The sequence below is a fragment of the Helicoverpa zea genome, chromosome 16 (genome assembly GCF_022581195.2).
Source record: "Helicoverpa zea isolate HzStark_Cry1AcR chromosome 16, ilHelZeax1.1, whole genome shotgun sequence".
NCBI lineage: Eukaryota > Metazoa > Arthropoda > Insecta > Lepidoptera > Noctuidae > Helicoverpa > Helicoverpa zea.
The window spans coordinates 491,660-518,699 of record NC_061467.1 but is presented as its reverse complement, the minus strand read 5'-3'; the positions used below and the strand labels follow the sequence as shown (position 1 = coordinate 518,699).

General features: G+C 36.5%; 2 long non-coding RNA genes across 2 annotated transcripts; one reads left to right on the top strand and one right to left on the bottom strand.

Moving 5' to 3' along the window:
• Positions 1 to 15,617: 15,617 nt before the first annotated feature.
• LOC124637794 lies at positions 15,618 to 19,505 on the bottom strand. Its single transcript, XR_006985290.1, has 2 exons — positions 19,112 to 19,505; positions 15,618 to 18,088 (listed from the first exon to the last, which is right to left on the bottom strand). It is a non-coding gene; the product is annotated as an uncharacterized LOC124637794 (long non-coding RNA).
• Positions 19,506 to 19,825: 320 nt separating this feature from the next.
• Positions 19,826 to 22,354, top strand: LOC124637580. The gene is made up of 3 exons (XR_006985257.1): positions 19,826 to 20,064; positions 20,558 to 20,669; positions 21,835 to 22,354. It is a non-coding gene; the product is annotated as an uncharacterized LOC124637580 (long non-coding RNA).
• The last annotated feature ends 4,686 nt before the right edge of the window (positions 22,355 to 27,040 follow it).

Genomic DNA, 27,040 nt, shown 5'->3' with positions numbered 1-27,040 from the left:
AGAGTCTGTATGAAATGATTGATACAACGTCCACAGAAAACCCAAAATTTCCCAATGGATTGACCTAGGTACTGTAAAGTTTTAACTCAAAAAGTTCGAAATGAATGCCAGCACATTATAGGTAAGTCTTATATTAAACAAACGAACAGTGATTTCAATAGTGAACTCAGATAAAGCAAGCATTTAGTTTTTATAACATGGTTGTCTATATGAATGAATTCTTGAAGACTTCCATTTAGCAGGATTCTTACAACAGTACCGTCTGTCCGTTTACACACACACGCGAATAAAGTGCATATGTGTGTTTAAACAATGCTATGTGTGCGTGCGGTTGGTTTTTGTCTTGTTTTTATTAACGGCCAGTTTCTTCATCAAAAGTAAAAGTCAAAGTAACGGTCAAATTCGTTTTTCCAAGGCTAAAGTGATAGCAAAACTAATAGAAAAAAATGAATTTGACCGTCACTTTTACTTTAGACATTACTTTGACTTTTACTTTGGCTTTTACTTTTGATGAAGAAACTGGCTATAAGTAGGTCAAATTCCCTGAAACGAACAGTCAAATTGGATAGTGGCTGTGAGATCCTGGATTTGGAATGTAATAAAGGCTTAAATATAGATATTGTTCTGCACGTCGCGTCGGCAAAATCAACTTATTGGAATTGTTTTTTTTTTATTTTATAGGTACGTAACTATAGTTATAGCTGATTTCCGTGGTTTCACCCGCATCTGGAGCGAACTTTTAAGATATAAGTACCCTATGTTACTCGGCAATAATATAGCTTTCTAACAATGAATTTATTTTTCTAGAAAATCCTTTGAGTAGAAACAAATATTGAATGATTAAAAAATGTTTCCTCTTTATTAAATTAGTACAGTATGGCGTCATTGTCTAACAGTGAGTTTAAAATGTTTACCCAATTGATTACAAATCCGTCGGTCACTAGGTATTATGAATTGTATTGATAAGGTAATTACGCTGGCCGCCTCGTCGCGTCGCGGCGACTGTTGGTCTGGGCACGGCATAATGTCTATTTAAGGCGATGACGTGTGCCCGCCGGGGCTGCGGGTTTCATCGAAGGAGTTACCGCGGCCCTGGTACATAAAAGACCTAATAAGGAACATGATGGATTGTTATCAGTAAAAGTCTGACACCCCCTCATCGCTGCTAACCCACAGCGGGAGGGGTCATTTGATGATTTTTGCCATCATAAAAAAGGCAATGACGCATAGGTACCTAGTTAATGCGCGACCGTTTGACAGCCATAAAACAAGCTCTAAGTTCGCACTGATAACGTGGCTTTAAGGTGGAATTCAACTGCACATTTATCTCTAGATTTGCTTATTGAAGATAGGAATTTGACATCACTTGTCCATACTAATATAATAAACAGGAAAAACAAATTTATTGTACCCTAAAGTCTCCGAAACTACTGAACCGATGAAAAATTCTTTCACTGTTGTAAATGCCCACTTCTCGATTAACATAGGGTATATAAAGCCTAGGATAAAATATATTTTATGCCGGTAAGGGCAGTAATTTTCACGGGACGCGAGTGAAACCGTGGTAAAATACTTTTATGGCTGGTGTTATATACTTTTATACAATAATATAATCACCATTGAGAGTGAGATGCACCCTTTAACTATGATGATAACCAAGCCACAACCGGCCGTGATTGCCGCCCATTGGTCAATTTACGATTTAAAAGTGAAAATGCATCTGTTATCTTTATTCATGAAAAGTGCTATAAAACACAATTCGATCGAAAATACTTTTAGCTTCGAAGTTCTATGAGTCGGTGGCGTTTTACAATTACCTGTAAACAACAGTCATCATCATTTCCCGAGCCTTTAGCCTTTTGGGGTTGAAGTCTAACCGGATGCAGCTGTGTACCAGTATTTTACAAGGAGCGACTGCCCTATTTGACCTCAACCCAGTTACCCGGGCAACCCAATACCCCTTAGTTACACTGGTATCAGACTAACTGGCTTCTGACTACCCGTAACGACTGCCAAGGACGTTCAATGACAGCCGGGACTTACAGTTTCACGTGCCATCCGAAACACAGTCATTGGTATCCAAAATATACTTAGAAAGTGCATACAAACTAAGACGTAGACTGTAAACATCACACGTCTAGAAACATAAGTGCATTGACATTGGATGCATCATCTGTTCTGATCCAGCCATTATTGTAATTTCACGCCGATCGTGACGTCAGTCGCTTTTAAATTCCACACTGAGCTCAAAAGAACTTATGGCCTTCGAGGTCTTGGCATTCCTGGTACCATTAGGATGACATGGACGAGGTCCATGACTTACCTACATCTGCACGTTGAAACTTCAGTTAAGATAAGGTACCTCTAAGAGGCGTTGTAAATGGCAAACCGAATGCCATCCGAAAAGGAAAATGAGTCTCGCAACTATGGGCTACATCTATTTCATTTAAGTTAAAGCTCACACTACCTACCTATAGGGTAATTGAAGGCACCAGCACGTAACAAAGCGAAATACCCACCCGCGTGCTCTTGTCACTTGCCACTTACGCATGTTGAATTGCTCCAGCTACATGCTCCGAGTAGACGCGCCACGGCTCCTCAACAACACATAGCTAAAAAAATGTCACTCGGTGCTTTGCACCGTGTAGTCAGCGACGCTAAGCCTCCCCGCCGCGCCCCTCCCTTCACTTCACTTCTCGGCGCGTTTGCTGCCGACGCGTAGAGGTCACGCTAGGCTGACTCAACTGCCGAACCACATGCACAGGTAGCTCATCGAAAACCATCTAAATTGATTATTAATTTCTTCAGCATTTCTTAAGGAATATAAAACGAAGAATTTACCAGCGAAACTCTATCATACAACACCTTCTCAGCCCACATAGCTGCTATATTTATGGTTTTATCAGTAAATCCATTAAACCCAAAGGCGGGCCGACGTAAGCCGAAGCTGGCCGAAGTTAACCGAATCAGTGATCCGCCATCCCAAGCTCCGCCTTCTCGACGGTACCCATTGCCGCTTACTATAGTTCGGCCATTCAGAGAATGCGTTCCTGACACGTCGCGATTGAACTGACGACGTAACTACATTCATTGATTATTGATATAATAATGTTGTTTTAATGCTCCTCAATTGTTAAAACGGTAAACAACCAGCAAAAATATTTTTATCGTAACTGCAACGCCATTGCAAAGTTACGTCGTCAGTTCAATCGCGACGTGTCAGGAACGCATTCTCTGAATGGCCGAACTATAAAAATAAATATACGAACGACAAAAGGTTCGTTCTACCGATCGTTTATACATGTCAGCTGTCACCAGTCAAAATATTTCAAGCAAATAGATTATAGGTAGGTACGCGCAACACATTTGGTTTTATAAACGTCATTGATAGTTGTCAATTGTCTGTTAAAGCGCGTTTTTCGTACGAATAACGAGCGGTGCTGCTCAAAAACCCGCCAATCCGCCAATCTGTAAAAGATAGTACTCAGTGCTATAACTATAAGCTAATTTGTACTCAATTACCTAAACATGTTATTACCTATAAGTTCGGCCATTCAGAGAATGCGTTCCTGACACGTCGCGATTGAACTGACGACGTAACTACATTCATTGATTATTGATATAATAATGTTGTTTTAATGCTCCTCAATTGTTAAAACGGTAAACAACCAGCAAAAATATTTTTATCGTAACTGCAACGCCATTGCAAAGTTACGTCGTCAGTTCAATCGCGACGTGTCAGGAACGCATTCTCTGAATGGCCGAACTATAGTCTGACTGCCTGCCACGGATATGCGTCGGTACAGACATATTATCGGCCGATACTTAGTTTATTTTTGCTCATAAATCAGTATGGAGATGAACACACGTAACAACGATTAGGTTACATCTTTTGGTTCATTAATGTCGTTACAAATGTCATTTCGGAAACAGCACTCAGCCTCATTCAAGATTCGCTAACTGCGCAGGAGATGAATTATAGTGTGCTACAGTTCAGTTTAAAAACACGGTGAAATTAAAAAAAAATCTTCAATTTTCAGAGCATGTTTCGATGAATAGAAACATGCTCTGAAAATTGATCATGAATCCTAACCAAAAAAATTACAAATCGCACCCTTAGAATGAAAGTGACCGAATCCAAAAAATGCAATTTGTGGGAAATGAGCAAAATCGTCATCAAAAAATTATATTACTTAATACATCTTAATATATCTCTTCCGTTTTTAATGGCTTACTATTGATTTTTACCAGATTTGTGGATTAGCCTTTTGAGATCACAATGACAATGCAAATTTATGTTTATAGTATTTTTTTATATATATTTTAACATAAAATATAAAGTAGTTTCAAATTAAGTCACTTTATTTCAAAATTATGTTTTCCATTCTATGTTTTTTTAAGAATTAAGTCTGTTTATGACACATATTGGTAATAATTCCGTAGACACAATAAATAATAAGACACTGTCATACTAAAAGTTATTTGGACATAGGGTATTAAATTAAAATGCAATGTTATAAAAATCTGAATGTATTTATTTATTTCAGTCTTAATAACATTTATTCAAGTAACTGATTCGTTATCAGTAATTGAGAAAACAAAATCTACGGGACCTTTGCTTGTGTTTGTGAATAAAATAACAGAATGTATCCAAATGAGCAGGCAATGTCTATTAACCTCCTGCTTCTATTGTGGAGCCTTGTGTTGGCTATAAGTAGAACAGAGGATCAAATTCCTACTTAAGTCTGCACAAAATAACAAATCACTTCTGCAATGAAACCTTTAGTGGCAGAAAAGTGATAAATATATCTTTTAAACAGTTCCGCTAAAAAGTCTACAATTAGCGTCTTTATGCAGTTCTAACGCGTACATCAGCGGCAATAGAAACTTTTTAGCAGTTTTTACCTTTAACATAATTTTTTGAACTCTCTTTTAAAGATGTAGGCTGCAAATGGGTTGTAGAATGATCTCTTGTAAAACCCAGAGTGACATTTGGTTCAGTTTCTGCTGCCTTTAGTGATATTTACAGCTATGAGCAGCTATGAGCAGCTATAGAAGCAATAATAGAACTTAAAGATACTTTCGGAACCCCTAAAGCACTACTGTACAGCTAACAGTTGCCAAATAGGCTGCTATTTCCACTAGTGTGCTAGTTGAGATGGTTCTACTAGTTGGTTAGACCACTGCGTAGTGACAGACGCGGCGTGGAACACTGTTAGAGACGCTAGTGTGCTCTATGACGTGTCTTGGTCGGACCATTTACCTCTAATTATAAAGTGTGATCTTAAGTTATTAAGGCCAAAAGTTGCACTTCCTAAATGTAACAAAGTAACATGGGGTGACAGAGCTTTGCAGCAGACTGAGTTATATAGCAATTATTGTAATGATCTCTTGAAAAATGTAGACTTTCCCTTAGAATTTACTGAATGTAGTAAAACTAGATGTAGAATTAAGGAACATTTTCCATAGTTTTGACTGCAGTAATGGTATAAATAAGTATAACTCTGTAACTTATTGTAAATGGTGTGCATACCTGTAAGTGACATATTCACACAGTAAATACTTACGTAAGAAATTTTGTAACTATACTTGTTTTCGTGTATATGTTGTTGGTTTGCCTTAATAAATAAAATAAAATAAAAATAAATAAAACTATTTTAGACAATATTTATGCGGAAATTGTGCGTATACTCTATGAAGGTGCAATCGCAAGTAACTGTAAGAACGGATTACAGCGCAAAAAGAGTTACATAACGGGCTGGAATAAGCATGTGAAAGATGCACACAGACAGGCTCGGATTTTCAAACCTGGACGTTGTTTGGTAGACCGAAAAATGGTGATTTATATGAAAAAATGGTGGAAAGTAGAAAGGTTTTTAAAAGTAAATTGAAATGGTGCCAAAATAATAAGGACCAAATAAAAATGGACATCATTGCAAGTCATCATGACGCAAAGAATTTTGGTAGTTTTTGGAAAGCCACGAACAGGTTGAATCAAAGGTCGTGTCCATTTCGACCGCGCGGCCACCTCATAATTTTTGATGAGACTTTGCCAGGAATTAGTAGTAATTTGTTACTTTTCACTCCTCTTTTCCTGAATTTGTTACAAAAAAAACCAAGACGCTATGACAAAGAACAGTTGGCCGCTAGAACCGCCACTTGCCGTAGTCATCGCCCGTGATTACTCAGAAACTATACAATGCAGATAGGCGAATGATACATCAAAAGAAAGGTCTTAATTTGTTAAATTTGTTACAAAAATAAAAAAAGGTCAAAACGTAGATAAACAAAAAGTTATGCAATGTTAAGTTTTCAGGTTATGAGTAGGTACTCATAACCTGAAAACTTAACATTGCCTCTATTAATTTGGTACCTACGGTGATATACTTACCTAAGTATAGGCATATTGCCGTCCGCGCGGCCAACTAAAAACGACTCTAACATATTATTGAACCTACTTTCTAGTATTTTTTTGTCTTTTTTCGCTGTAACAAATTAAAGACTAATCTACTATATAAAAATAAGTCCGGTTTTCCTCCCTGACGCTATAACTCCAGAACGCACGAACCGATTTCCACGGTTTTGCATTCGTTGGAAAGGTCTCGGGCTCCGTGAGGTTTATAGCAAAGAAAATTCAGGAAAAACAAAAAAAAAAATATCACCAAACAATATGTTACATAAAACGAAGCCATCTGGTGGCGGAACGGAGTTCGCCGGGTTTGCTAGTTTTCTATACACATTAGCCTCTATTAATTTGGTACCTACGGTGATATACTTACCTACTCATAACCTGAAAACTTAACATTGCATAACTTTTTGTTTATCTACGTTTTGACCTTTTTTATTTTTGTAACAAATTTAACAAATAAAGACCTTTCTTTTGATGTATCATTCGTCTATCTGCATTGTATAGTTTCTGAGTAATCACGGGCGATGACTACGGCAAGTGGCGGTTCTAGCGGCCAACTGTTCTTTGTCATAGCGTCTTGGTTTTTTTTGTAACAAATTCAGGAAAAGAGGAGTGAAAAGTAACAAATTACTACTAATTCCTGGCAAAGTTTCATCAAAAATTATGAGGTGGCCGCGCGGTCGAAATGGACACCAAAGGTCGGGTCTGCCTGTGAGTATTGATGGCCTTAGTGATCCTGGTGATATCGCCAACCTATTTAGTAGAACCTTTAGGGTTGGGTCTCCCCTGGGTACGTCGTCTGGTGGGCTTGAGGTGGTGGGGGGGTCTGAAGACATGCCTATTAGGTTTACGGCCAGGGAGGTAGCTACTGTCATACGCAACTTAAAGAGAGGCAAGTCGCTGGGTCATGACAGCCTAAGTATAGAGCATTTGCTGCATGCTGGTAAGCACTTACCGCGAGTGCTAGCAATGTTTTTTAGCTTGTGCCTGAGTCACTCGTATCTTCCAGCGGATTTACTTAAAACTATTGTTGTGCCTATTGTTAAGAATAAAACTGGAGATGCGAGTAAAAAGAGCAACTACAGGCCTATATCCCTGGCTACCATCATTGCAAAGGTGTTGGACAGTCTGATTGACCAGCAGCTGGATAAGTACTTAATACTTAACGATGCCCAGCTTGGTTTTAAGCCAATCTTATCCACGGAAACAGCTATACTATGCCTCAAACAGACTGTTCAATACTATACAAGTAGGAAAACACCCGTATATGCATGTTTTCTGGACCTCTCCAAGGCTTTCGACCTCGTATCTTACGACTGCCTATGGAGAAAATTGTGGTGAAAATGGAGAAAATATCAAGAACTTCCCAAGCGATATCATTAGGATGCTAAAGTATTGGTATAAAAACCAATACAATTATGTTAAGTGGGCGGGTGTCCTGTCGGATGCATACGGGTTGGAGTGCGGTAAAACGATGTAGGAAAAAAGCCACATCAGGTTAATAAAATCTTATCATAACGTGTTGGAAAAGTTTAAAGTGAGCATCGATCAATAAATTGTAGAAATTCACAGATCTGAATACACTGATGTGTGGCTCTGTGTACCTAAATATCTTAACATACCACACAACTTTAATATTATAGGGGCATATTCCAAAAAAGTTACATCTTAAACTTTTTAATTTTAGTAATAAACAGGTTCAATATTAAGAATAACAAAAATAATGAATATGCCTTTAGTCATATACAGACCTATTATTATAAGCGTCGTTTGTCTTTTATAATTATTTTTTACTAAATAGACCTAATCCTTAAAAGGTCACTGAATACTACCTACATATTTTGTTTTATAAAGACGTATTAATCAAAATGTCACTTTATGGCAAAAAATATTGTGTAACTTACCGTGGCAGTATTCGCAATAAACGGACACTTTTTGAGATTCGCCGATGTTTTACATGTTCACTCGCAAGCGCATCTGACGTAATACTAGTTCTGGCTCTTTCACACAATATGCGTAAACGAATAGCGGAACCAGTGAAAGAGACCGAAATAAGCGTAGTCTCTGTTATAGTTAGAAATAGGTCTCTTTTTATTTACAGGGTTATAGATTATGCTTTTTAAGGTCAGTTTATTGCAAAAACGAGTATTACAGGAATTTTGAATTAAGTCACTTTCATTCTAAGGGTGCGAAATGCTAATTAGCTTTTGTTGATTTTACAAAATCGTCCGTGAACTTATAAAAACGTACCAAATAGGAACATGAAAAATGTCTAAATACGTATGAAACAAATATAAAAATCTGTCGCGACTACGATCGAATTCAGAACTTATTTTAGAGTAGGTTAAAAATAACCTGAATATCAGATAATTAAAAATCACTAACACTGCTCTTACAATTGTGATTTTAGTCAAATACCTACCTACTTGGTAATTTTTAACCGAACAACTCATTTGCAGAGGACAACCACAGCTGATCATTGAAAATCTAAATTATTTCATACCTTTATTGTGCCTATTATTGTATATTCTTTATTAACATCATTATAGTTACTATTATTTACATTTTAATTAAAATCTATTCTAGTATCTAAAAACCCAAAAAAACCCTAATTACAACTAAAAAAAAAACCGGCCAAGTGCGAGTCGGACTCGTGCACGAAGGGTTCCGTAAATTACAGTTAAATCAACCTATCTCAAAAACTATAAGAGATACTTTGATCAAACCAAAAATCGTTGAAAGAGTTAATTAGCATGCATCACCTCTATTTTTTTTAGAATTTTATACCCCGTAGTTATAAAAATAGAGGGGGGGGGACATACTTTTTACGACTTTGAGAGCTGATATCTCAAAAACCGTTCACTTTAAGAAAAATGTTTTTTAGAAAACTTTATATCATTTTAAAAGACCTTTCCATTGATACCCCACACGGGTATGTACATCGAAAAAAAAAATTTCATCCCTCAGTTACATGTATGGGGGGCCCCACCCCCAATTCTTTTTTTTACTATTTAGTGTCATATTTTTGTAGCGGTTCATACAACACATATTCCCATCAAATTTCATCACTGTAGTACTTATAGTTTCCGAGTAAATCGGCTGTGACAGACGGACAGACGGACAGACGGACAGACGGACATGACGAAACTATAAGGGTTCCGTTTTTGCCATTTTGGCTACGGAACCCTAAAAACTAAGACTAAAAAGCGTAAAAAAAATCGTATCGTGTGTGAAAAGTTAGATATGATTGTAAGTGTGAATGTGGAGCTGTAAACTCTGTCTGAAATGAAGGCTTATTATTATCATTGTTAAGGTTTGAAGGTCATGTAAGTGCTTTCGAACTGGCGTACGTGACTCGTGGGCAGGCGTAGCGGCTTTCGGGTTAATGTGCGTCTAGGACAGAGATGGCGAACCACGAAGCTAAATAATTTGACACGCCATTATTCTTAAAGTTTTCAATTGAAATTATGTACCATAAACTTGTACGGATCACATAGGAACTACTTCCCTTATCCAGAATAGAGCCTTTTTTACTAAGAGATCTGAGCATTAACGTTAAAAGATTTTATGAAAATTTTGCAAATAAAAAACAAGTCCCTTCTTCATAACGTTTTACTTTTTCTGTTTACTATTTGCCATAAAGGCACGCCGCTGTAATTATCATTGTGTTTTTTATTTAAGTATATCTTAGACACCAATGACTGTATTTCGGATGGCACGTCAATTGTAGGTCCCGGCTGTCATTGAACATCCTTGGCAGTCGTTACGGTTAGACAGAAGCCAGTAAGTCTGACACCAGTCTAACCAAGGGGTATTTGGTTGTCCGGGTAACTGAGTTGAGGGGGTCAAATAGGGCAGTTGCTCCTTGTAAAGCACTGGTACTCAGCAACATCCGGTTAGACTGGAAGCCGACCTCGACATAGTTGGGATAACATTTTTTTTTATTCAATAAAGGTTTGCCATCCCTGGTCTAGGGTGTTCGGCTCGCGCCCGGCGAGCGCAGCCGCACGGCAGTAATGATGTCACCGATAACCTTCGGAATTATCCATCGTATGATCGAGTTAAAGAACATCTATAATTGATATTTTTAACAACCATTGACAATATATTTTGTGATTCGCTTTGTCTTGTGATTTTGTGACTTTTATGCATTGAATTAAAAGAGCTCAGGTACCTATAGCTTTTTCGGTCTTTGAGAAAAATAATAGTAAGAACCGTGATAGCAAGAGCGCTGAAATTTTCACAAATGATGTATTATTGTTGCCGCTACAACAACAAATACTGAAACCTAGAATAAAATAAATATTTTGAAGTGCTCCCATAAAACAAACGTGATTTTTTTGTCTGTTTTATAAATCGGTACGGAACCCTTCGTGCGCGAGGCCGACTCGCACTTTGCCGGTTTTTATTGTTGACTACTTATTTTGAATATACCTATGTGCTCAGGTATTTGGTATGTTTTCATGAGTTCTCGGACGATTTTGTAAAATCTACGCGAGCTAAGAATATATTTTTAGATTAAATTAAGGAATTTTGTTATTCTGATGTACGATTCATGATGAGGTGACATATTCTTGGAACTTCTGTAACAATATAGCTAGCATCGAAAAATACTCTGAAATGTATTGAAGATATTTGTTATTTTCACCGTGTTTTAAAACTGAACGTGCTCTATACAACACGTAACATCACTAATTAGTATCACTAATTAGTACGTCACTATAGCTTCTGTTTTAAGTTTATATATACCTAGTTATATATAGTTTCTGTTATAAGTATATCTTAGACACCATTGATTGTGTTTCGAATAGCACGTTAAACTGTAGGTCCCGGCTGTCATTGAACATCCTTGGCAGTCGTTACGGGGTCTGAGAAGGCAGTGAGTCTGACACCAGTCTAACCAAAGGGTCAGATTTCATTTAACCAAGGTTGCAGCCATGGCTTATGAATGTATGACTTCATTTATCGTAGATACAAATCAATCCATCTCCCAAGCGCAAAAACTTACAAATTGAAATACAAGTTACTAGCAATTAAGCCGTATTTGGCAAGTCCCATTCATCTTTAAATGGATGACTTCATTCATTCATGGCGATAAAGTAAAGCATGTTGAGTCCGTTCAAACAGACCGGCTCGGAGAGCATCGGCGCGCATTTTTCTTTTCATCGGCTGCGCGAGCATTAAAGTGCATACAATCGGAGCCAAACGTCAAGAAAAAGTAGGTACGCGATCGGGGCCGGTCGGTTCCTCTTATTATTTCACACAGGTCACCGGGCGCCTTCGAGCATTCTTAATGACAAAAGCAGTGCACATCCAACAATAAACCTTACAACAATTACTAAGTACTCGATTTTCAACGTGTTAAGAATTTGCTTTTCTCTCCGAGCCGGTCTGTCTGAACTGACCCCAAAGGTTTCATTACGAATGTTTAATTATGATGTCAATATAAAATCTTTCCTCTTATAAATAATATCAGACCGCCATTCATTAGGTACATCTGTTTTCATTGTAGTATTTATATAATTTACACTTGTTCAATTTATGTCTTCGATCGGAATACAGGAAAATTATTGTAGTAGGTACCTATGATAATTCTATAAATATTACAAACATATGTTTCTTAGGTCATTAAACTGTTGACTTAATACGGAAGGTTAAGGTTAAGTTTGTATATCTATGTATAACTTTATCGTAATGTACAGTTATTTATCCTTACTTAGTATTAGATAAGGCTGATAAATGTCTTCATTTGGAAGTGCTCTCTTGAATATGGAAATTAAAATGATACCTTGTAGATTGTAGATTACTTTGCTCGATAAAAAAAAAAATATTTATTTAATTATTTTTATCCGTCCACGTTCATACTTATCACTTTCCTCACAACATGACTTTCATTCCTCCGCATCACATGCCAATACCATGACAGCCGGTTTCCACGCAGTTTTTCTAATACCGGCGCCACTTTCAAACTTCCTCTTATATACTCATTCCTCACTCTATCCATTCGCGTAACACCACACATTCCTCTTAACATTCTCATATCTCAATCGCATAATCAAATCGCATACCTCAATCTCAATTCTCTCACACTCGGAGCTCGCATCTTACGCCGCACCCACCCGTTATGGTGTTATTTAATTTACATTATTATCCTAAATATAAAAACTTATATAATATATAAGTATATATTATATATTATACCTATAACTTATCATAAAGCATCGAAAAACTCCTCATCGCTGCCCGCTGGGAGCGTACCCAAAAGGCTATTATGAAATAGTTTTCAGTTTCATTTATTCAAATCGATACGGCAGCTTCTAAGATTGCTGAGCAACAAACAAACTCTTCAACTTCATTGTAATACAGGTTGTTCTCAGTACGGTCGCATTGTTAAATGACATCATTCATAATAAATCAGCTCATTTTGGCCTTGCGTGAAATTAGATAGAACAGCTGCAATCTACATATTTAGCAATATTTACTTAATAACAGGAAAGCCAATTGTTTTGGTAATATGTGGTAATATGGTACAAATATATCATGATCCCTGAACCTTTTCCCAACTATTTTGGGTTCGGTTTCCAGTCTAACTGGATGCAGCTGAGTACCCCGGGCAACCCAATACCCCTTGGTTAGACTGGTGTCAGACTTACTGGCTTCTGACTACCCGTAATGACTGTAAAGGAAGGAAGGAGAAATAGGGTACAAGTATATGATGGCTAGAATTCAGATATAACAAAAAAACCGTTTACCAACCACAAGCCCAATGCGGTGAGTAAGTACAATAAAAAGCGAGCACATTACGAGGATGTATGCTCATAAATCAGTATGAAGATGAATAGAAGTGCACACGTAAAAACGATTAGGTATTTGTTCAGTATCAGACCGACTAAATACTTTGATTAAATACACGTTTTTTTTCTACTACAGGCCGACTAAACAGTATGTAGTGTGCGCGTAGATTAAACACATATAAAAAAAGTCAATTATACTATTTAAAAAACTTAAAGGAAATATACCCCAATTAGGTACCTTGTGCTTCAGCTGTCAGTCATTTTTTCTATCGTTATTCAACATTTCACTTCTATTAAAAACTGGTCAAGCGACTACTACGTCTATGCAACTTACCTACTTTGAAGACTCACATTTTTAAATGACAGCAACTGTTCACAATAAACTTAAAAAATGGACCTAAGTACTGGTTCTTAATGGTATTTTCTTCCTATAAATATATATTTAGATTTTTCATAGAACTTGACACAAAGAAATAAATATCTTTGCGCCATTTTTTTGAGATAAAGCCCACAGCCAAGCATAGTTTTTGTAGCGAACTTGGCTCTCCTTTTTATGTTTTTGGTAGTAGGTATATGATCAGTAAAACGCATAGGTATAATAAAAATCGTAACTACAAAAATGTGAGAATAAAAAAGACTGGACGTTTACCTACGCATCTTAATTCCAATGTACAAAGATCATTAATATTTTACCTTCCTATAAATCAAAACAGAAAATTCTTGAAGTAATTTTCGAATTTGAAGCGTAGAATGTTTATCGAAAGTTTGTAAAACAGAGACAAAATTGGAGCAATAACCGTACCTTAATTTACCACTGATCGTTATGTTTAATTAAACGGTAAAGAACTACAGAACTATTGATGATTTTATTAAAAATATGTATTCACACACGACTTCGTTCAGGCAGATACTTACGTTGACAAACAATGTTCCTCTACGGTTTATCATAGAGTGGTACAATCTCAAAACTGTCGTTTTATTAAGGGTTATGACCCATTAATCAAAAACGTATGTTCCCGTGAATTAGTTCTCACAAACTGAAAATGATACGTTGAGACGCTGAGCTGCGAACAATTATTTTTGTAATCATCAGTTAGGCACACCGTTGAGCTACATAGGGAGTGTACCTAAATTGAAAGGCCGTGAAAATTATCCGAAATGGACTTCGCAGCGGAGAATTTTCTCGTGTTGAAAGGTAACACGAATGTTACAGAACCCATAAAAGATGCAGCAGATGCGAAAACCAAAGAAATCTTTGGTCTTAACATTGATCCATCTCAACTTTACTTACCTATCAAAACATCGAAGACAACTAAAGAATTGTACGGAAAACTCAAACATGTTTGGCGATTATGGATTTACCAGAAGAATTGGCTGTATGCCCTGATATCAATTCGTTTGGAAAAGTGTGCATCCATGTTTTCCTACGTTGCTTAAATAATTGCAACAAATCAGTAGATGGATCGGGGTTCAATATAAATCATGTGTGTTCGCTGCTTCTGTCATGTCTCTATAAAAATATTCGCTTATGATTATAATGAATCTTATATTAAGCTGCAGTTTATTTGTTTAATATGTAAAACGTCAGTTGAGGAGTATAAGTCCAATAATTTTAGTAGACACTATCCGTTTTCTAGCCGTTCTACTACTGCCTGTACTGATATAAAATGTAGCCTGTAAATGTAGTTACTCGCAGCTAATGCAGCTTTCTAATGGTGAAAGAATATTTAAAATTGGTTCTGTACTTTTTGAGTTTATCCATTACAAACCAAAGAGCAAAGTTTTCCCTTTATATACTAGCGTTTTCCCGCGTCCCGTGGGAACAACTGCCGTACCGAAATAAAACATAGATCTCAGGAATATTGTAATAATATCCTACATATTAGTGAAAGAATTTTGAGAATCCGACCAAGCGGTTCCAAAGATTAAAACCCTACATACAAACTCACAAAACCTCTTTATAATATTAGTATAGCTATATAAAGTAAAATTGAGTAAAGATGGACTCTCTGGTTTTAATTTAAAAACATGAATACCGCGACTATGTCGCGTTATCTCCGGTGAAGTAGGTACCTCTCCCCACGCCTTGAGCAAGGCCAATCATAGCTCGTGCCAGTCTGTTTGTCAATGCCCCACTGTTCCGCCTCATAAAATTCAATGAGCGGCCATTTTGTTTCCCCATGTGGGTTTACGATTTAGTAGAGTATTAAGTAAATAAGTCTGTCAACCAGAATAACCAAGGGGTATTGGGTTGCACAGGTAACTGAGATGAGGAGGCCAGATAGGCAGTCGCTCCTTTTAAAACACTCAGCTGCGTCGGGTTAGACTGGTAGCCGACCCTAACATAGTTGGCAAAGGACTCGGAAGATGTGGGTTTGCGATATAATCTAAAGGTGATTTAAAAGAACCAAATATTAAGTAATAAATGCATTTATTCCATATTATGTTACTGGTTAACACGACACACCTTATGCTATTGTTATTAAGAAAACAGAATTACAACATAGATTTTCAGTTCAGAAAAATAAGAGACTACAACTATTAGAGAGAGACATCTTCGCTTCTACTTAGACTAATAGTAACTTTTTATATAAAAAACGTACATAAATGTATATAATAATTAATACCCTCCACCTAGGAATTGACGTACTTATAAATACAGTGTAACATGACATGAGCACATTACTGTATTGTGAACATTGATTGATTAAAAAACATTAAAACACACAATTTCCACTGGTCAAGACAAGCAATATACAATCATCGTATACAACAAAGACAGTAACTATCAATAATAATATTCAGAAGCAAATTATTGTAATAATATTATTTCATAAACAAACATTTCAAGTGCAAATGCTAAAAGTCGACGACTTCCTTCGGAGCTTTCGTATAATAAGTCTGAATATTAATACAATCTTTGACTATTGCTCAATTCATCAACTTTGAATTTCTTAGATCATGGAATTTAAAATACTGTGATTAATACAATACTTGCTTATATATAATTACATATACAACACTAGTTTACAAAATTGATAACATGTGAAACCAACATGAAGCATACACTATACACGTACACTTTCTTGTAGATTATTTGATACTTAATCAAAGCCTAGACCACAAAGTTATTCTAAAACATTGGATTTAGAGATATACCATTTTTTAAGTACTAAGTATTATTATTATTTAAGATATTTTAATGCAAACAGTAGATCGGTGCACATAAAAATAACGAAACTCTTAACATGGCTATTCATCGTCAGTATAGACTATTCAGTACAGGAGACAATTTTACCTAATGTCCATAGTTTTTCAAAAATGTTCTGAGGTAACAGAAATCTACCAGGAATTAATCCAGAACAAAGTTGAACCAGTTTCTTAGCAATTCTCCAAAATTCAAATTGACGCTAGATACGCTCTTACGCATGCTTAGGTAACCCTTTCGATGCTATTAACATATTCCAATCATTCAAACTTTTTGAACCAACCAACCAACTCCTTAAAACCAAGATTTCGCATAGGTGCCCGCTTTTTTTGCAAAAGATACTTTATAGATATCGAGCGAGTCAACACTAAGGCTCAGTTAAGTTGATGTTCCCATCAACGTAGCCGCGTTTACAGGAATGACATCGTTTCTTTTTGGAATGAATTGTGAGCAACCTCTTTTCTATAAAACCTACTTTTACATTTATATAAAGGCACAAAACGCTTGCTTATCTATCTAGGACAGTGGTTCTTTACCGGTAGTCCCTGGATGCATACCAAGTGGTCCGCTAAGCTTTGCTTCCCGACAATGCTATCCATCTTACGTATATGTATATCCATCTTACTTGACCAACAGAAAAAAATGTACGTTTGGGCTACATTTTACGTAACTTTGGTTCTGAGTCTTAAAAAATAATTAAATTTTTGATGAAATGGTCCCTCATGACTAAAAGGTTAAGAACCACTGGTCTAGGACATACCTAACTACCATTCCTCAACTTTTTTCTCGAGTTTGTTTAGGAAATAACATAATGTCATGCTTTCTCATACGTTAAAAAAACGATGATTTCATAACAATATTGCAGAAAGCATAAAAAATTACATTTGCATTATTACAGTACAAGTATTTTTATACTCGCCAAGTTGGGAGTTTTTAACGTCGAGCTGAACACTTTTATAATCGAGACAATTTCAATGATTATACGTCTGGATGGACTACGATAGTCAGTCAATAATAGCTGTCGATTTTGAACTTCCTGATTTTGCATTTATTCATCCATATGATTTATAGAAAACTCCAAAGACAAATTCAACGATCATAAGGCCGAACCATGGATAACAAAATGACTAGCGGAGGTGCCGAAAAATCGTCTAAGAAAGTATATAGCGCGTCATAATGTGGATGCGCAGATGACGAGGAACGTTACTGTTTCCGCCTATTTTTCGTAATACCAAAAATCACTGAAAGATGTCTCGTTAGTTCACTCCTAACTGACCAAAAGTCATGCCCACCGTACGAATGTGATCAAGAAGAAGGCGCCTGACCACCATCCTTATGCGGCAACTCCGCTATGTTTCTTCCCTCCGTGGGCCGAACGGATTACGACAATCAAGATTGGTTGGAAGTATAAGAAATGTCGTATGATCGCTGAATTTGTCTAGGTTAAAATTTCGAAGATATGAAGCAAAAAATAACGTTACTTGCATAGGGACCGTAATGACAGCTACTCTTCATCCTAAAGTTTTTTTGTATAAGTTTTGGCATCGATGTTGTAGATGTTCACGTTAAATATTTTCAAAAAAAACATGTTTTTGACTTGAAGAGAGCTTGCCGCTGTCATCGGTTGGTTGTAGTTAATCCCTGTCCTTACAGTCTCTTCCAGTAAGTCCTTTGTATCTGAAACAAAATAAATAATATGTAATAAATCAAAATCACAGGCCTTGTTTATCTTTTTAAATTCTAACTTGGTCTTCAAACCTAATAATTAAACAGATAGAAGTACGAATTGGAATTAAAAACCTAGTAAGTTTTAAGTTAATATTTTAAGGTTTTCACCTACGTGATAGAAAATAGGACAATACATAAAATGAGATAATAAAGACAAATAAGTAGTTTTAACGTTGATTGTTGGGGTAACCAGAAACAATATAGAGAATTGTTGTTCTGGTAGAGTTCGTCCTTTACCGTCGAAGTGATATTTAATTGATTTATCTTTACATCCGTAACAGTTATAAATTAAGAAAAAACATCAACGTAGTGCAGCTGTTAAAACTTTACTCAAAAATAAAAAATCACGCATTTTCCCATTTCATTCACTGATAGTAGAGAAACACTTTTTATGTCTGCACAATATAGCTCTATGAGCAATACATTTTTGTATCAGTACGTAGGCATTCCTTTTGACAGAAAGGAAAACTATATCTTCTTAGTAATGCAGCTGCACGATTACGGAAATCACTTTAATTGATTACGATTTAGATTGAAAATTGACCTAATGCCGGCCATACACGCTACGGTCTACCGGTAGACCGGAGTGTGTGTGGGAATAGGTCGCCTGTGCAGGTTCAAAAAACTGCACAGGTCTATTCCCACGTGACACATTCCGGCGCAGACATACCGGCACAGGTGGACCTCCTGTGCGGCCGGCATAATGTTGGCATGCGCGTGCAAGTTGGGCGTGGCCAGCAATTGGAATCTCCATGTCACGATAAAAATGAGACAATCAGCCTAATTTGTATTGTCATTCATTAAAAAAACAAATAAATTGTATTCAGAACAATAAACAAATAGTCATTTTAACCAATAAGAGAATCTAAAATTGCAAATCGAACTGATGTCATGAAGTTAAATGTAAGCACGTAATTGAAAGTTGCGAACTATGAAATCAATTAGAACTAAAGTAATTAGGTTGGTACTTACAGTTGACAGGTGACACATCTGTAGAAAAACGAGAGGTAACCTTTAGCACATCTGCCATAACTCAAGATACTGCGCTTAAACCTTGCGTTATATTCCACGTTTCCACGGAATAGATTTTCAAAATCTTCATAGAGTCCGAGATTTTTTTCAGAAAGCACTGCAGGGTAGGCCAAGAGACAGCTGCAGAGTAACAGGATCAGAGCGATAAACAGGAGCATTGAAGCTTTCATTGTGATCGTTTTAAATACACTTAGTGAAAACGCGATGAAGGAATAAAACTTTAGATTTTATCTGTCACTGAGAGCGGTCACGTACGAGTGTTTCCGTAGAGGCGATCTGTTACAGACTGTGGTGGAAACGTTCGAGCTTGTTTTATATGGCAAGGCGGCGTGGGCAGCGGGCGGCGAGCGCTACTGGCCACACGGTGGCGCGTGCGCCGGCGAGGCGCGGAGGCGCCCCGCGCCACGATTCCCAATCAGATCCACCAATAGCGAGTCAGGCCGTCTTATTGTCAGTCATAAAAATAATTCAAGTATGTTGATGTTCCAATAAAAAGAAAACATGCTATTTTCAGTTCACAATAAACAAAAAATTGCAATCAACGTAAGCAGTGTTATTATCATTTTAGTATTTATTGAAGTCACTTCTCTGTTCTATAATCAGTACGACCTACTTTCATACCGATAGCTTTTTTTTTTATCTAGTCTAGCAACACCTAAAAAGCTTTCAGATTTCATTTTGTTAAAATTTTGCAGTGAATAATTAAAAAAAATATTGAATTTTTTGCATATATTTGTGGAAAAATTGTGAGTTTTAATAGTGCAGCATGTAAAATAGATTGATGTTCAATTATTCAATTAGTGCACTTTATTCTTATTTTCATAACCAAAGCTAGCGGAATGTGGAGTGCGCAGTATGTCCGATGTGCAGAAATAGATCGTACTCGCGTAAAAGTATGTATTTAGAAACTGTTTCAATTCACGACGCCTAGTTTTATCAGCTGAAATTAATGAGCTTTTATCATCTGAAATACAAGTTTTCGTGGTTAGGTTCAATCCAGGTTTTCGTTCAGAAGTACAAAGTTTTCAGTGATTTACAAAAACAAAATGGCGGTATGCCAGTCATCATTACGGAAATTCGCATAGATCTTGAATTATCAAAATCATTAATATCAGTTCTCAAGCATAATTAATGATTATATTATTATACGTGTTTAATCAAAAATAGTATTAACAAAAATTTCGTTCGGCTGTTTCATATATCGTAAATGAGGTCATAGTTGACAATTATTGTTACGTACGTTGAATATCAGCTAAGTAGGTATATTATCTTTCTTCGTGAATTCTGACCTTGTTTGTTTTTTATTTAAATATAATTTGATCGTAATATACTTCACCACAGAAAAATTTCAGCGTAATAAAGTGTTTATATGTTTGTAAATTGCAGATCCATGCATCGTCACAGTAATTTTACTTAAACGTAAACTGTCGCGCAATAAGGTACAGCAATGGTAAAACCTACATTCATCGGTTAATAGCCAGCACTGGGTGTGAACAAGGTAATGAAAATCAGTCAAATCTATACATATAATAAAAACTTGCTTTAATTTTTATGACTTGCTTTGTAGATAGAAGAGCAAGCGAGTGATTTCATGGCATAAGTATAGGTAGCGTCATTATTTAAATATTACAAGAACGAATACCGATACGACTTTCGTGTAACTTAATCGTAAGAACAGAATTATATACCCAAGATCACTTGAGTCACACTATCTAGTAGAAGTGTTCATCTTGCGGCATCCGATGACGTGTAGGTACATTTTTCATGGTGAAAAACCGTTTCTATGTTTGTATTCATGTGATTGGAGCATTCATGCTAATTGGATTTGTTGGTAGACACCAAATAAATGTTATTAGCGATATGATTGACAAAAGAAAAAGCAGTTTTTGCAGTTGATAAGGGGTTTGAATAAGGAGCATATTGAATTGTGCACGCATGACCATCTTCAGAGGGTAGTAAAACACTTAGCAATGATTATCTTCAGTAAAGTGTTTTGAACTTTTTTTTGGGTCTTATGGCCGATCCACATTGGTGAATCGAGCCGAACGAAAAATATCAAATTATCAGATTCGCTTTATTGAAGTTTCTGGGATGAAAAATCCCAGGAAAACAACGAACAGGAGAACATCGATAGCTTACTGGCGACACAGACGTGAAAGTACACGGTTTAGATGCGAGTATTAGCTTTGTCTATATTGGAGGATACTGAAGTTCATTACAAGTGTCTGGCACTGTCATTTATATTTACGATTATCATAGACCCTAAAAACATGACTGGGAGTGCTTATTTCCACGTTTAATCATATTATACTTACGCCCGAATTCCCATGGGTGGTTTTAACTATTTCCAAAAAAGAGAAGGGAAATAAAGAAAACTGACTTCACAAACCATTTCATCATCATCCTCCGAGCCTTTTTTTCACCTACACCTAACTGTAGGTCCCGGCTGTCATTCAACATCCTTGGCAGTCGTTACGGGTAGTCAGAAGCCAGTAAGTCTGACACCAGTCTAACTAAGGGGTATTGGGTTGCCCGGGTAACTGGGTTGAGGGGGTCAGATAGGGCAGTCGCTCCTTGTAAAGCACTGGTACAGAATGTAATAATTTCTTGTCGATAAAAACGGCATTTTCTCAGTTCCTTACCTTTGTGTTTTAACATTACAGGTGAAATAAGGTGACTTCGCCGAGCAGATTAGGATGGCAACATAGAAAGAGTAGGCAGGTCCTAGGTAGGTAGGTTCTGGACTGGATGTATACGAGTCTAAGCGATTTAACAAATGTAGGTATGTAAAATGTAGAGACGTATTGATAATAATAGAAATAACGTAATATAATTTTGTTACAATTGTAGGTAAATGTATGCCGTTGGTAACATTTCTTCCTCTATCAATTAGTACATTAAAAATCTTGTTTTTTGACACACTTGATTAGACATTTAAATAAAACTACTTTTACGGATTTTATCGCGGTTATATTAATATTATTTAATCCCGATGTTTCAGATCCTTTACAGCACCCATGGTCACGGGCAGACAGGTCACAGGATCAAGACGACCAACACCTTAGTCCCTACACTCTCTGCACCGTGATAAAATCATTAAAAGTAGTTTTATTAAACATCTTGTTATTTTGTCCTGGATACTTCCAACACGAGTATTAAAGTTTAGATCTTACATTATCTGTACTCTTGATAACTTTACTTTATTTTATGATTAGGGAATCCATCCACAAGGGTTGTAATAGCAAACGTGTTACCCGCAGATAATGTAGCTTCCTAATGATGAAAGAATTTTTATAATCGGTCCAGTAGTTTTTGAGTTTATCCATTACAACCAAATAAACAAACAAACAAAGTTTTCCTCTTTATAATATAAGTATAGAAAAACAAACAAAGTCATAAACACTCTTTTTACTATTAGTATAGACAAGCTGTTCCCCGCGGTTTCACTCCCGTCCCGAGAGAACTACTGTCAGTACCGTGACAAAATATCCTATGTTGCTCTGGAAGAGTGTATCTTTCCAGCAGTTAAAGAACTCAAATCGGGTCACTAGTTTCGGAGCCTTCAGGGTACGAAGAAACAAAAAACTGTTTCCTCTTTAGTATATTTATTAATATAGATATGTATTATTTTATGATAGGTACTATCTGCTATTGCTACGTAGGTATGGCTATCAAACAGGAAAATTTCAAATTCCAACAATGATTTCTTTGTTCAAAGAACTCAATGGAGATGTCAGTTGTTAGTGTTGGCCATCGCTGAAAACCAGCGCCGCGACTCTGTCTCGCATAGGGTCGCTGCATATGCTGAGCGAGGGCCATTTCGCGTGATTATGACGCGTATTTTCCTCTAACCACATTCTTCTGTTTTTTTTTTGTGTGCTTTATATGTAAATTCCCTTTGTTTGTGGGTCATGAACGCGAATAAACGTTTTGATTTGATTTGATTTCTTGCGAAAATATGTATAAATTAATAGGTGTGTCAGACATTCCAAAGTGTAGGAAATATTAAATTCGGTGTTACTTTTGTGCAGGTACCTGCACTGAATGATACATACATGTGCATATCTCTGTAGAAATATATTCATAGTATTTTTTTATGGTTCACGTGTGTAATGAGTTTATTAACAAAACTAGCCGCGGTTTTCCACTACTTAGTTACTAGCAGATATGTAAGTAATCTTACTTTCTAATGGTGATAGAATTTTATTTTTTGAGTTTATCCATTACAAACAAATGAACAAAGTTTTCCTCTTTATTGTTATAGTAAAGATATAAGGATACCGCAGTCACAGAGGATTATTATTTAGTTTCCCGCAGCAGTCGCGAGGGGGCGGTGCCAACATGGCGATCGCCATCTCATGTTGCGCGTGGGCTGTATTTTAATGACAAAACGACAACAAGCCACGCAATGAATTCTGTCCAAACCAGAACTAACTAGGTACTTTAGAACATAAAATTCTTTTTACATTTGATACAGAAACTTTTGAAGTATGTTAGAAATTTTAAAACTGATACATACGCCGTCTTAAAAGTCGGGTAAAACGTATTAAGGCAGATGGTAGCGTTATAAATGGGCGGGTAAAACAAAGTGCGTGAATGCTGTGGGCGGGAACTGCGCAAACAATTATTGTTTGTATGAAAGATCAAGCCATACTACTTGTCTAAAGCAAATAAATGTTATTTTAACATCGACTGAACATTACTGGCTAATTCTGGCGTGGATTTCAAGGTAACATGGTCTGTATCAATATAATACAGTGTCTCTTTGTAGGCGCACCCTTAAAACACATAAAAGTAAGGATCAGATCTTCAGTTCTGTAATTTTGTTATTTAGGAAATAACGATTAAGAGCATCCAGAGGCCCGATTCTGTTAATGTTATAATCTGACAATTGGATAGCAATCTACTCGCAATAGCAGTTTTAACCTTATCGGGCATTCTGCTACTAAAATAAGACCAATTGAATTCCAATGACATTCGGATGGTGTGCCATTGGTCTGCAATTTGGTCTATTGGGTAATCTATTCTACAATCATATAGCAATTGTAAGTCATTTGTAGACAATATGATTCATTATTGAAGCACAGAAAAGGATAAAATCGTTTATTTAAAAGGAAAAATAGGGTAATGAAACTCTTAATTGAGTCGTGATTAAATCTTAGTCAGATAACAATTGTAAGTATGTCGCTTACATAAAATTAGCAGTACCTGAGCCCGTGTTATGTTGTATCATCGATTATTTTGAACGACGTGTCGCCGGCCTTGAGCGGTTGAATGCACTGCATTTGGTCATCTTAACAGGAACCCATTATTTCTCATGCGTTTCAAATCACGTAACTTCTAAAAGCATGTAGGTATTATCCATGTTACAGCGGTCTGCCTCTCGTGAAAAAAACAAGAAGAAAATAAGCTTTTCTTACTGACTTTGTAGTGAACAAAATACATAACACAACCTACATAGTTAAGATATTTAAAACTCTTAATAACGGTGCCGTATTTGAAAATCAGGTTATTAGAAACAGATGTTTATCGATTTATAAGTATGTAGGTACAAAAGATGTAAGTATTTTATTTTATTTTTATTTAAAACTAAAAGTGCATCAAAAAATTGATTGTCATAGCTATTTCTCGGTAATGTATCTATAAGGCTTCACCTTTGGCATATGATATCACACAATTCAATGTTTGCACCGTTCATCTCATTGAATTATGACCATGACTGCTTCTGTGTCTACGTTCGTAACAAACACAGTAGGTACTTAATATCGTGGCTTTGAAGAAGGTTTAGGTACCAGTAGACTATCAGTAGGTACATAAATAAAGAAATAAATAAATAAAAAATATTTATTTCATTTATTACACTTTTTGCACACATTTTACACAAAAACAATGTACAAAGGCGGACTTAACGCCTTAGGCGCTCTCTACCAGTCAACCTTTAGGTGGAGGAGAAATTTCATGGCAGGTGCACTAAATATAAAAGAAAAATCGAAAATATATACGTACATAGAATTATTATACATACACATATACATATAGATATATAATATTTAATAAACTTTAATACATATATAAATAACACAAAATTAAATGCACAGTTGTGTTAATTCTGCAAACTCTGGTGAAGATACTCACGAAGCTTCAATTTGAAAGTGAATCGGCTATTTACCATCCTAATTTCCGAGGGCATCTTGTTCCATAAAAGAATAGATTGGACAAAAAAGGAGGAATGAAGGAAATCTGTCCGATGTGAGGGACATTGGAGAAGACGGTTGGATATTTTTTGGAATCAGAACCTTGCTGAAATCCATGACATGAAATTGTGTCACGTCTCGTCAATAATTGTTAGGGACATAAAAATAAACACAGAACAATATTGTACTTTTTTATTAGGTACCTAATCATAGAAATACTGAAATATTCTGCTTAATTACATCAATTTGCTTAAAACTAATTTATTCACAAAACAACAGAAAGAATTTCTTACAACAAATACGATTCAACATTCTAATATTTTCTAACTACCTACTATTAGCACTTATTAAATGTTTTCCTATAACTTTCCGTACAGAAAAAGGTACGCAGTAATATTTGTTTCTCATTAAGAGTACACAGCAGACAAAATATTCGGACAGTTGACCCGATAGTCGCCATTTTTTTAAAAAGAAAATCTTGATTCTAATCAAAGGCTTCAGTCAGTTTGATACCATGTAAATACTAGGATATATCTTCGTTTGCGTACTAGGACCATTCATTTTGTTTTATGAGCCAAAACAAACTATCGGCCGACTAAAAGTTTGTAGTTTACGGGTACTCTAAAGGTCTCTGCACACAGCGGGCGCGGCGCGGCGGGACGGGATGGCGACGCGACACAATGTACTAGATCGTTGCGTCGCGTCGCGTCGAGCGGGACGGCTCTGTGTGGCGGCCTCCGTAATATCTAGTACATTACAACTGGTCGCGTCGCGTTTCCGTCCCGTCCCGCCGCGCCGCGCCCTCTGTGTGCAGAGACCTTAACTCTTCGTGGAAAAATAAGCGGTAATCTTAGGCTATCATTTAGTACTATAATAAATAAATAGTTTTAATTACCAGAAATATACTTTCTAAGTATATCTTGAAGTGATGACTGAATTAAAGTGAAGGAAAACATATTAAGGCAACTTAGATTGTAAAGTCTGAAATCGCCAACCCGCCTCGAGCCTTGTGCAATCTGATAAACGCTCATGCCTTCTCTGAGCCCAGAAAACGGTCGCATCAAACGGGTGCATCGGCCTAGAAGTCGGTGTCTAATGGATGTTACTAAGTTAATTTTGCCACCGACTTCTAGGCCGATGCACCTAAAAATAGTTTTTTTTTGCTTTTTAGTGTTTTGGGAAGTCGGTTTAATTTTTTTGTAAAAAAGTTTTTTATTTAAAGCTTTTCAGTGATACGAATAGTTGTCACTATCCATACAAGTGAGAAGTTCTCATCAATACAAAGAATATAAGTCCAAATACGAGGTATTTTACATATTCAGTTGTCGAGTTCCCTCGACTTACTTTCTCTGGTCTCCATCATCAGGTCAGCTCCAAACCTTCACTGTTGCAAAGGTCTTGTCAATACAAATAATTTAAGCCCAAACACGAGGTAGTTTACATATTCAGTTGTCGAGTTCCCTCGACCCTCTCTGGTTTCCATCATCAGATCAGCTCCAAATCTTCACAGTTGAATAGTGCTTTTAGGCGTACACCTGAGTGTCAAGTTTTTACCCTACGTATGCCTACAACTTTCGAAGGTTGCCCTCGATTTCTCAGGGTTTCCATCATCAGATTCTGACCTGATGACTATGGGACCAACTGGCAGCTATTCCGAGTCGAACAAAAAAAGAAT